The following is a 10891-nucleotide window of genomic DNA, read 5'->3' on the forward strand; positions in this document are numbered from 1 at the left end:
TTCAAAGCCAGTCAGAGGTGCCTTGGTTGATAGACCTGTTGATTTGCTTCAGAGGGTTCACAACCTTGAAAACCCCATGGAGCGTTTCTACTCTGCACACATGGGGTTGCCATGAGTTGGAACTGACTTAATATTAACCAACAAAACAAAAGGTAAACGAGCTCTGAAAATAATGATCCTTTCAACTCAACTCAACTCAACGCAACTCAACTCAACTCAATTCAATGCAACTCAACTCACCATCTCTGGTTGATGCTGACTCATAGTGACCTACCAGATCAGGTGGAACTGGTCCTCTGGGTTTCCAAGGCTGCAAGTCTTTATGGGAGTATAAAACTTCATCATTTTCCCGAGGAAAAAAGGTAGTTTTGAACTGCTAACTTTGAAAAATGTCGCTAGACAGAGTACCTCCAACTGTACTGCTGGTAAGAATCACCTTGGGTCCTTGTTAAAGGCAGATTTTCTTCAGCAGGTGTGGTCTAGTGACGTTCCCAGGTGATAGATTCTGCTGGTGAGTATCACACTACTAACCTAGGGAGTCCCTGTGTGATGTAAATAGTTCAGTGCTTGTGGTAAAAGTTGGAGATTCATGTCTACCCAGAGGCACCTTGCAATAAAGGTCTGGAGATCTATGTCCCCAAACCAGCCAACGAAAACCCTGTGGATTAGCTCTCCGTAGACACACATGGGGTTGTCAGGGATCAGAGTGAATTTCACCGCAACTGGTTGTTTATTTTATTAAAAAGACTTTGTGTATTTTCTAACAAGAGACCAGGTGGCAGGGCTGTGATGTTGCCGCATCCCTTCATTCAGAACAACAGCCTCTGGGTGGAACCTGTGTGACACAGCTTCACTCGGACACCCATGTCTAACATGCACAAGTCAGACGCCATGACAACAGGGGCAGGAGTAAATGCCACGGGGTTTGGCCTGCATGTCTAAATGCTCACTGTGCATTAGAACCATTCAATGGTTTTTAGTTTTTAATTTAAAAATTTTCAACTAGTTTTTTTTTTTTTTTTTTTACGAACGAGGCAATTTATTAACCCAGCATCATTTGTTCTAATGTTTCTTGTTGGCAGCTGCCACCTGTCCGGCGATTCTGTCCAGATCTCTCTGTCCCTGAGGTGTCAGTTTGTGGCCGCCATCTTGGTCCTTCTCCACCATCTTGAGCCCCTCCAGGGCTTGCAGGACCCGGCGGGCCACGCTCTTGGAGCCCCGGCTGAAGTGGCTGGGCATGACACCATTCCTCTGCCGCCCCCCGTAGATCTTGGTCATGGAGCCGACCCCAGCGCCACCCCGAAGGTACAGGTGCTGTGCTGTAGAGGCAGCTCGCGTGTAGAACCAGTTCTCGTCATAGGGAGCAAGCTCTTTATGCTTGGCCAACTTGACTGTGTCTACCCATTCGGGGACTTTCAGCTTTCCGGACTTCTTGAGGAAGGCTGCCAGAGCTCTGACGAACTCCTGCTGGTTCACGTCTTTTACAGTAACTCCAGGCATCGTGCGGCCTCCGCGCTGCCGGCCAGGGGACAGGGGTCAACTAGTTTTTTTTTTTAGGGTCAACTAGTTTTATTGGCATTTTATCCACATATATTATTCAATTGTTCAGTTATATCAAGAAGAATTGTATAGTCATTATCACAATCAATTTTAGAACATTTTCTTCTTCCTTGTACTTATTGTTATTTGTCTAATTATTCTTTTCAATTGTGGCAAAAATGCACCCAACCAAACAGCCCCCAATCTACAGCTTCTATGTGTGTACTTCAGGGCCATTGATTTAACTTTTGGGCTGTACAACCACTACTGAGAGTCTTTTCCAAATTACTCCACCACCATTAGCATAAACTCAATGCCCTCCCTAAGCAAAATCTTTTCCTCCTTCACCCATGGTAACCATTGGTCAACTTGGGTTTCTTCTTCTTTTTAAAAATCTTGTATTATTTTCTTAACAAAGAAACAATTATTTATTTTGGAGGGAAAATAACAAACCAATTTTAAAAATACCCCTTTTGACAGAGAGCATTGTAAGTCAATTATGGCAGGCATGCTCAGGTTAACATGCCATAGCTTATCATTTGAACTCCCTTTTGATTTATTTTAAAATTGTTTCAGTTTTTAAAAAGTGAAGGGCAAATACACATAGATTAAGCTCTGGTGAATCCCCTCTGATCAGACTTGGCATGTGAATTGCCTTGCTGTCGTGCAGAATGCATTGAAAAGTGTATTCTTGCAGACACTTTTTCACTGCCATCAGTCAAAGCTGACTCATAGTGACCCCCTTTGACTTTCTAAGACTGTAACTGTTTATGGAAGTAGAAAGCCCAGTCTTCTTCCCTTGGAGATGCTGATGGTTTTGAACTGCCAACCATTTCGATCACAGCCCAATGCATAACCATTCCACCACCAGGGCTTCAGTTAGGTTAAAATTTGACACCTTAAAATTTGATCTCCTTTTCTACTCATTTTATATTTGTCCGAGTTTTAATATTTTCTGCTTTCTTTTTGATTGAGGTTTTTCTTTGTTATTGATATTAGTTTCTGTGTTTTTGATTTGGGTATGTTTTTCAGCATATGAAATCTAGGATAGGTAAATCTATAGGGACAGTAACTAGATTAATGATTTCTTGGGGTTATGTCAGGGGAAATTGGGGGGAAATGGGGAGCTAATAGCAATTAGTACAAGCAAGAAGAAATTGTTCTAAAATGGCTTGTGGTGATGATTGTACACCTCTTCTTAATGTGATTTAACTACTGAATTGTATGATATGTGAATTTCATTCAATTTATATCCTAATAAAACTCTTAAAAACACTCATTTTTGTAATTCTTGTTTAAGAAGTCAAAAATGAAGTAACACAAAAGAAACAATTCTAGCGTTATTTATTGCCATTCATGATTTTTAAACTTCTATCAATAAAATACAAATTATAACAGTTGAATATTTATGATATAACTATCATTTTGAGCATGTTTTGAATTGATAGTTCATTGATCAGCAAATTGGTGATCTTTTTGTTGTGGTTTGCGTGGAAGTCTATGGAACAAACTGCTTTTCCATTCAACAATTCATACACATTTTGTTTTGTGACCTTGGTTGCTGCATGGAGCTTAATCTCAGAGGCAGTTATGTGTGGGAAGAGAGCAGTCTGAAAGTGGAGGCTTGATGGAGTCTATCCCTCAACAAACCAATGTTGCTTCGACTGTAAGCAGATTCCAGTATGTTGCTCTAAGACATTGCAATTCACGCAATGTACCAACACTCTTCCACATCCCCCTTTTCCATTCCACCAGGTTAAAAAAAGAAACTAACACATAAATTCTGGGAGATGCTTGGGCATCACCCTACAGAGACCTTGAGTATGTAAGTTCTGGGATCTTTTTACCAAAAAAGCTCCCTCACGTCATTCTGATGCACACTGGGAGGTAAGAACCTCTGGTTTGGTTTTTTTTCTTGACCCACATGGAAGTCTCAGCTTCAGTCAACAAGTGCTCTTTGGCTGCTCCAGAATCCTTTGCTCAGGAGACCCAGTAGCATGGGGCATATTTCCAGACGAAAGAATTTCCAGAATGAAATAGAAGGTCTTGGTCTAGTCATCTAATCACCATTGCCAAGCGGCATATCCTAGGTTCACCCTAGTGATAGGCCCTGTTTTGTTTTGAATGTTGTTTGCCCCCCAAATATGTGTTGTACAGTCTTATGTAACGATTATAGTGCTGTAAACCTTCTGGGGCAGGTCTACTCTTCCTATAGTGTCTTCGTGGGTCAGAATTGACTCAGCAATGGATTTGTTTTGGTTTCATTGTACCTTTTTTTGAGGGGGTGGTGGAGGGTTATAAACCCATTTGTGGAGCCCTGCTGGTGTAGTGGTTACTTGTTGGACTGCAATCCCCATAGTTGACAGCTCGGAGGGAGACAGACTGGACTTTCTACTCCCGTAAAGAGTTACAGTCTTGGAGCCCCACAGGGGGCTCCTTTAAGTCAGCATTGACTGGATGGCAGTGAGTGAGAATCCCATTGGGAAATGGGTTTTCTCTGTTAAGAGGCTGTAGCGAGTGGGGTATCTGTAAGCCAATCATCTTTGGCATATAGAGAGAGCAGATTAGCAGAGCAGAGAGAGGGGAAGATACATGCTGTGTCATATAAAGAGCACTACGGAACCAAGAAATAAAGCTAAGAGTCAAAGGCCTTTCCCCAGAGCCTACAGAGACTGAAAGCCTTCCTCTAGAGCCGGCCCTCTGAGGCTAAACTCCTAAGCTGTGCAAACATAAAGGTGTGTTTGTTGAAGTCACCCCGTGTGTTTCTGATGTTATAGCAGCACTCGATAGCAAAGACAACTTCCATGGAGCAGCCATTTAGAAAAGGTTTTCAAGCTGATGTGGCAGGCCTGGCATCTTGACAAAAGCCGGTCCCTGAGGAAGCGAGTGGAAACATTTCTGGCCAGGGGCGCCATGGGACAGTGTCTATAAGAACCTGCCAAAGATTCAAAAATTTTACTTTCTTTCACAGGTAGAAAAATGCAATGTGTAACACCCCATTCCGGGCCTCTTTGTTGGTAAGTGTCTGAGAAACAGCAGTCAATGGCTTTACACAAGAAAGTGGTTTAGACTCCCAGATCAGTTCATTAGTGACATTTGTATCTAAGACCTAGACATATACATTCACACACCACCACGGCCAACATCACTTCTAAAAATAAGTATACATTAAAAGATCAGTTGACTTTGACAGTGTAGAAGCTCCGAATGGAGAAATTTTCACTTGCTTCATTTACAAAAAGTAAGAGCCATGTAAAAAGGAGAAATGCAAGACCACTGCTGTTGTTGTTAGGTGCTGTCACGTTGGTGCCAACTCATCGTAACCTTATGGATACAAGAACTGAACACTGCCTGGTCCTCAGCATCCTTATACTCCTTTTGACGATGAGCCCATAGCTGCGGCCACTGTGTCCATTCATCTCACTGAGGGTCTTCCGCTTTCCACTGACTTTCTTCTTTACCAAACATGACGTCCTTCTCCATGGACTAGTCCCTCCTGTATCTTCTGTTTCTTTAGAGGTTGCAGTCTTGGGAATTCTAAGAGTTAGGGTGATCCTATCCAGTAGGGTTGTTGCGATTCAGAACTGACTCAACAGTAATGGTTTGGGTTTGATTTGCTCTACCTGTATTCATAATCCCATGCGGAAATGGTTTTTCCTTGTACCACACGAGAAGAAGTCTTGATTTTCTTGCTACTAAGAAGGATTCTAAGGACCCCTGGTGGCATAGTGATTATGCGTTGGGCTGCTAACCACAAGGTCAATGGTTCGGAACCACCAGCTGCTCCATGAGGAAAAGGAGGCTTTCTACTTCCATAGAGTCTTCGAATCCCATGGGGGCAGTTGTACCTTGTTTTATAGGGTCTATGTGAGTTGTTATCGATTCAATGGTAGTGAGCTTGTTAGTTTAATGAGCATTCTGGCTGAACTTCTTTCAAGACAAGTTGTTCTTGGCAACAAAACTGTAGAAGGTGATATTTTATGGATCAGGATCAAATCTCCGTAAAATTGTTTGAAATGAGTTGATCTTTAATAAACACTTTCCGAAGTTGACTCCAGACCGGTGTGAGTCAGTTAACAGATACTTAACATGCCCTTATGGTATGTCTCTTCAGTAACAGGCTGGCCGAACAAGAGAGAAAGAGGATTTAAACAAATTTAAGCCTTGTCTGTGGGCTCAACCCTCTGGTGGAATGTCGTGATTCATCATGGGTATTATGTGGTGCAGGCCATGAACACTTTATGAATCTATAAGTGGGGGGCTAAGCTTGAGAACACTTCATTGTGCTTATGTGGAAGTTGCACCTGGATCAAGCAAGAGGCAGTTGTGCAAACAAAATAAGGACACACTCTATGGTTTAAAATCAGGAAAAGTGTGCAACGGGGTTCCATCCTCTCATCCTGCTTATTCAATCTGTATGCGGAGCAAATCATCAAAGAAGCTGGAGTGTAGGAAGAAGAATGTGGCTTCAAGATTGGAGGAAGTCTTATTAAAAACCTGTGAGATGCAGATGACACAACCTTGCTTGCTGAAAGTGAGGAGGACTTGAAGCACGTGCTGATGAAGATCAAGGACTGCAGCCATCCGTATGGATTACAACTCAGTGTGAAAAAACCAAAATCCTCACAACTGGACAAATAGGTAACATCATATTACATGGAGAAAAGACTGAAGTTGTCAAGGATTTTGTCTTGCTTGAATTCACAAGCAATGCTCATGGAAGCAGCAGTCAGAAGATCAAAAGACGCATCCCCTTGGGTAAATCTGCTGTGCAAAACCTCTTTAGAGTATTGAAAAGCAAGGATGTTACCTTGAGGATTAAGGTGAACCTGACCCAAGTCATGGTATTTTCAATCACCTCATATGAATGTGAAAGTTGGATATTGAATAAAGAAGACTAAAGAATATTGAAAATATCATGGATTGCACAAAGGACAAATAAATCTGTCTTGGAAGAAATATGACCAGAAAGTTTCTTAGATTCATGAACAGTGAGACTTCATCTAACATACTTTGGACATATTGTCAGGAGAGACCAGTTCCTGGAAAATGGAAGCATGCTTGGAAAAGTAAAGGGACAGCAGAAAAGAAGGAGGCCTTTAAGGAGATGGAGGGACACAGCAACTGCAAGAATGCGCTCAAGCACAGGAGCCATTGTGAGGATGGCACGGAGTTGTGCATGGAGTCACTGTGAATTGGAACCAGCTTGATGGCGCCCAACAATAGCAACAAGCTCGAGAGCAGAATGACACTGACAATGTGCTAGAACATGTCTTTAAAGGGAAACAAAAGAACAAACAGAAACTGACCTCCTCACCCTGGGGGTTATTTTATTTCTGTAATTGCAGCCAAACAAGGAGGTGACATGGGTGGTACAGGGGCAGAATTATTGCCTTCCATGCTGGACAGTTTTAATTCCATGACAGTTACAGCAGTACATGTCCATCAACGAGTTGTTTCTGGAAATTCAAGTCAGACCCAGAAGAGGATATGGAACAAGGAGTATCAATGCGAATGTCATAGATTTGGGTTGAAAGTAGAGAATGCCAGAAAGAAGTATACCTGCATTTCATTGACTATGCAAAGTAATGGACTGAGTGGATCATAATAAACTATGGATAACATTGCAAATAAGAATGGAAATTCCAGAACATTTTGTTTTACTCATGCAGAACCTGTACATATTAGGGGGTTACCCCCCAAAACAAACAAACAGAAAAAGCTCCACTGGGTGGAGCTTTCCTTGTATGCATTTTTCCTGCTAGGCAAGCATCGAGCAACTTGCTCTGAGTTAGTGCACCCAGTGGTGTCGCCCAGGAAGGTTCTCTCTGGTTACAGTGAATTTTTTTCATAAAAGCAGTTTTACTCGAGCCTTGATTTAAGAGAACAGTGTGCAGCTTTGAAGTTTTGTTTTCTGCTCAGGAAAAAATGCTCCAGAAACTGTTGTGATGTTCAGCACAGCTTACACGGACAGTGCTATGGGGCGAAAAAACTCAAGTATATGAGTGGTTTTCTCATTTTCAAAAAGGTGAACTGTCAATTGGACGTTCTGGACATCCATCAACTTCCTGAATGGAAAATGTCGACTTGTGTATTTGGAGTTCCTTCTACCAGATCAGACTGTTAATCAAGCTTTCTATTTAGAGGTTCTGAAAAGATTGCCTAACAGTGTGTGACAAAAAAGGTCTAATTTGTGGCAGACAGGGGTCTGGTTTTGTCACCACGACAGTGCACCTGCTCATGCAGCCATCTCAGTGCGCCAGTTTGGGGCTACATGCCTCTTTTGCCCCATACATTACTCACCTGACCTTGCTCTGTGTGACTTCTTTTTATTTCCTCGAATGGAGAGGGATTTGAAAGGACAGTGATTTGACAACATAGAGGAGATGAAGAAAAAAACCGAGAGAGGTGCTATCAGCCATCCAAACAGATCAGTTTGAAAAATGTTTCCAAGAATGGAATTGCAAATATGACAAATGTATTAAGTGTAATGGAGAATACTTTGAAGGAGATAAGGTTGTTTTGTAAACAAAACAACAAAACAAAACAAAAGTAACGTTAAATACGTAGCTTTGAAAATAATTCATTTTGGGGGGGTGTACTCCTTTGCAGACCAAGAGGTAGTTTTTCAACTAGCACAAATCACCCAACTTATTCAATTTGTATGCTGAACAAATAATCCAGGAAGCTGGGATACATGAAGAACATGGCTACAGGGTAGGAGTGAGGCTCAGTAAGAATGTGTGGTGCGCAGAGGCATGACTTTACTTGTTGAAACCAAAGAGGATTTAAAGCAATTACTGATGAAATAACTTCAGTGTAGATTACACATCAAAACAACAACCACAAAAATCCCCACAACTGCATAGGTGACAGTGATAAACAGATAAATGATTGAAGTTGTTGAGGATTTAAGTTTACTTGGATTCACAACTAATGCCTACCAAAGCATTAGTCAAAAAAATCAAAGGAGGTATTCACTGGGAAAACATGCTGTAAAATTTTCCTTTAAAATGTTAAAGAAGAGGTATGTCGCTTTGACAACTAATGTGGGTTTGATCCAAGCCATAGTATTTTCAGTGACCTCACATGCATGGATAGCTGGATGGTGAATATGGAATACCAAAGAACTGATATATTTGAATTATAGTTTTAGCAAAGAATATGAAATCCTGATAGGTTTGATTATATTTCATTGACGATGCAAAGGCATTCGGCTGTGTGGATCATAGCAAATTATGGATAGTCTTGGGGAGAATAGGGATTCCAGAGGGCTTCTTTGTTCTTCTGTGGAACATGTTCATGGACCAAGAGGTAATCGTTTGAATAAAACAAGGGAATGTTTCATGGTTTAAAATCAGGAGAAGTGTGCATTGGGGTTATATCTGTTCACTATGCTTACTCAATCTGTATGTTGAGCAAATCACCTGAAAAGCTGGATTACAGGAAGAAGGTGTTGGCTACAGGATTAAAGGCAGAGATGTAATATGCAACCTGAGATATGCAGATGACACAACCTCATTTGCCAAAAGCAAAACGGACTTGAAGCACCTAGTGATGAAGATCAAGGATTGAAGCCTTCAGTATGGGTGTGTTACAACTCAATGTAGAGAAAACCAAAATCCTCACAACTGGACCAATAAATCATATTATAAGATATGGAGAAAAGGTTGAAGTTGTCAAGGATTTCATCTTGCTTACATCCACAATCAATGCTCATGGAAGCAACAGTCAAGAGACCAAGTGATGAATTTCATTGTGTAAATCTGTTGCTACTCTCAAATTTCATCCAAATGTGGTTATTTGTCTGTATGTTGGTAAAGGCCCATTGGCGGAGTAAGCTTCCAGTGGCTTAAAGGATCATGAAGATTTAATTCAATATAATCTATGCTGTCTGCCCTCTGGGTTCACCCTGCAATGTAAGAAAGTTAAAGAAACAAGCACTTTAACTTGAAGAAGCGTCAGCATTTGATGGAACCACCATCAGCAACATAGACCTTGCTTGAATCCTGATTTCAACATATTAACTGTAGTGATTGGGAAATTTTAAAGATAACCAGGCCACTTCCATCTAGCTGCTTCTAACTCATGGCAACCCTATATAGAGTTTACAGAACCGCTTTTTATACCCACGAGCAACTGGTGGGTTTGAACTGCTGACCTTAGGATTAGCAGCCCAAGTCACAAGGCACTACACCATAAAGTGGATATTAACTGGTTATGATGATCCTTGTAGATGCAATGGTTAGGCACTCAGCTGCTAATGGTAGAGTTGGTAATTAGAACCTAGCACAAAAAAAAGATGTGTCAGTCTGCTCCTTGAAAAATTACAGCCTGGAAACCCTACAGAGAAGTTCTGCTATGTTTTACAGGGCTTTTTGCATTAGAATCTAGCCTCCAGCAGTCAGGCATTAACTGAGAATAATAATAATAATAATAATAATAATAAACATTGTTAATTTTGTTAAGTGTGATACTGTTTATGATGTTCATGCAAAAATATTTCTGTTGGTTAGAGATACATTCTCAGTTATTTACAACAATATCTGAGATCTGATTTAAAATAGTCCAGAAAAATTGTGTGTGTGTTTGTGTGCACAGTGAAGTGTGAGAAACAAAGAAATGTTAGCTAATTGTTCAAACTGAATAATGGGTACATGTGGGCTCATTATAATATTTTCTCTTCTCTTGTTGTTTTTTGAACATTTCCATAATACACTGTCTTCTAAAATTGCTGCATTGATTTAATTACAAAACAGCACCAAGACGTTAGTAATGTGAAACTCTAGACAGCATATCACCCTTGGGCACTCAAACTGCCTGGTCCACTTACGTAACTCCACATATGCACATCACTCTGTACACATATCTGTGCTTTGTGGCTTTGGGCTCAACAGCCAGATTTGAAATTCAGTGCAGCCGACTGAGGTGGTACAGGCTCTCTCCTCTCTGCTGGAGAGCTGCTGATTTGTTTATTTTGCAATTAATATAATTTAACAAATGAATCCATGATGCATTTTGCCCAGGGGTCTAGATTTTACTCTTAGGGTAAACATTCACCATGGGTGGCCCAGGACGCTTGCATTCAATAGCTGGGAGCATATAAATAAAGAGGTCAGCGGGTCCATTCACGAGTCTGGACAAGGCTGTCCTGGGAATAAAATACATCCTTTCCTAGACATGTGAAAAATGTATCCAGAAACATTCCTTAAAAGATGCAGATGTCAAGATAATAATATTATTATCAATATTCATAACAAAGACTCCAGTTCATGGAAAGATCTGGATTCATATTTTTTCTCAGTTGCAAGCTAAGGAGATACAAGTGGATAAATTATAGCACTTCTAGTTA

At 40.9% G+C, this 10891-nt stretch overlaps 1 pseudogene; it reads right to left on the minus strand.

Moving 5' to 3' along the window:
• Nucleotides 1–1009: 1009 nt before the first annotated feature.
• LOC142452629 (small ribosomal subunit protein eS19 pseudogene) lies at nucleotides 1010–1530 on the minus strand (annotated as a pseudogene).
• Nucleotides 1531–10891: the final 9361 nt, after the last annotated feature.

Source organism: Tenrec ecaudatus, chromosome 7 (assembly GCF_050624435.1).
Source record: "Tenrec ecaudatus isolate mTenEca1 chromosome 7, mTenEca1.hap1, whole genome shotgun sequence".
NCBI lineage: Eukaryota > Metazoa > Chordata > Mammalia > Afrosoricida > Tenrecidae > Tenrec > Tenrec ecaudatus.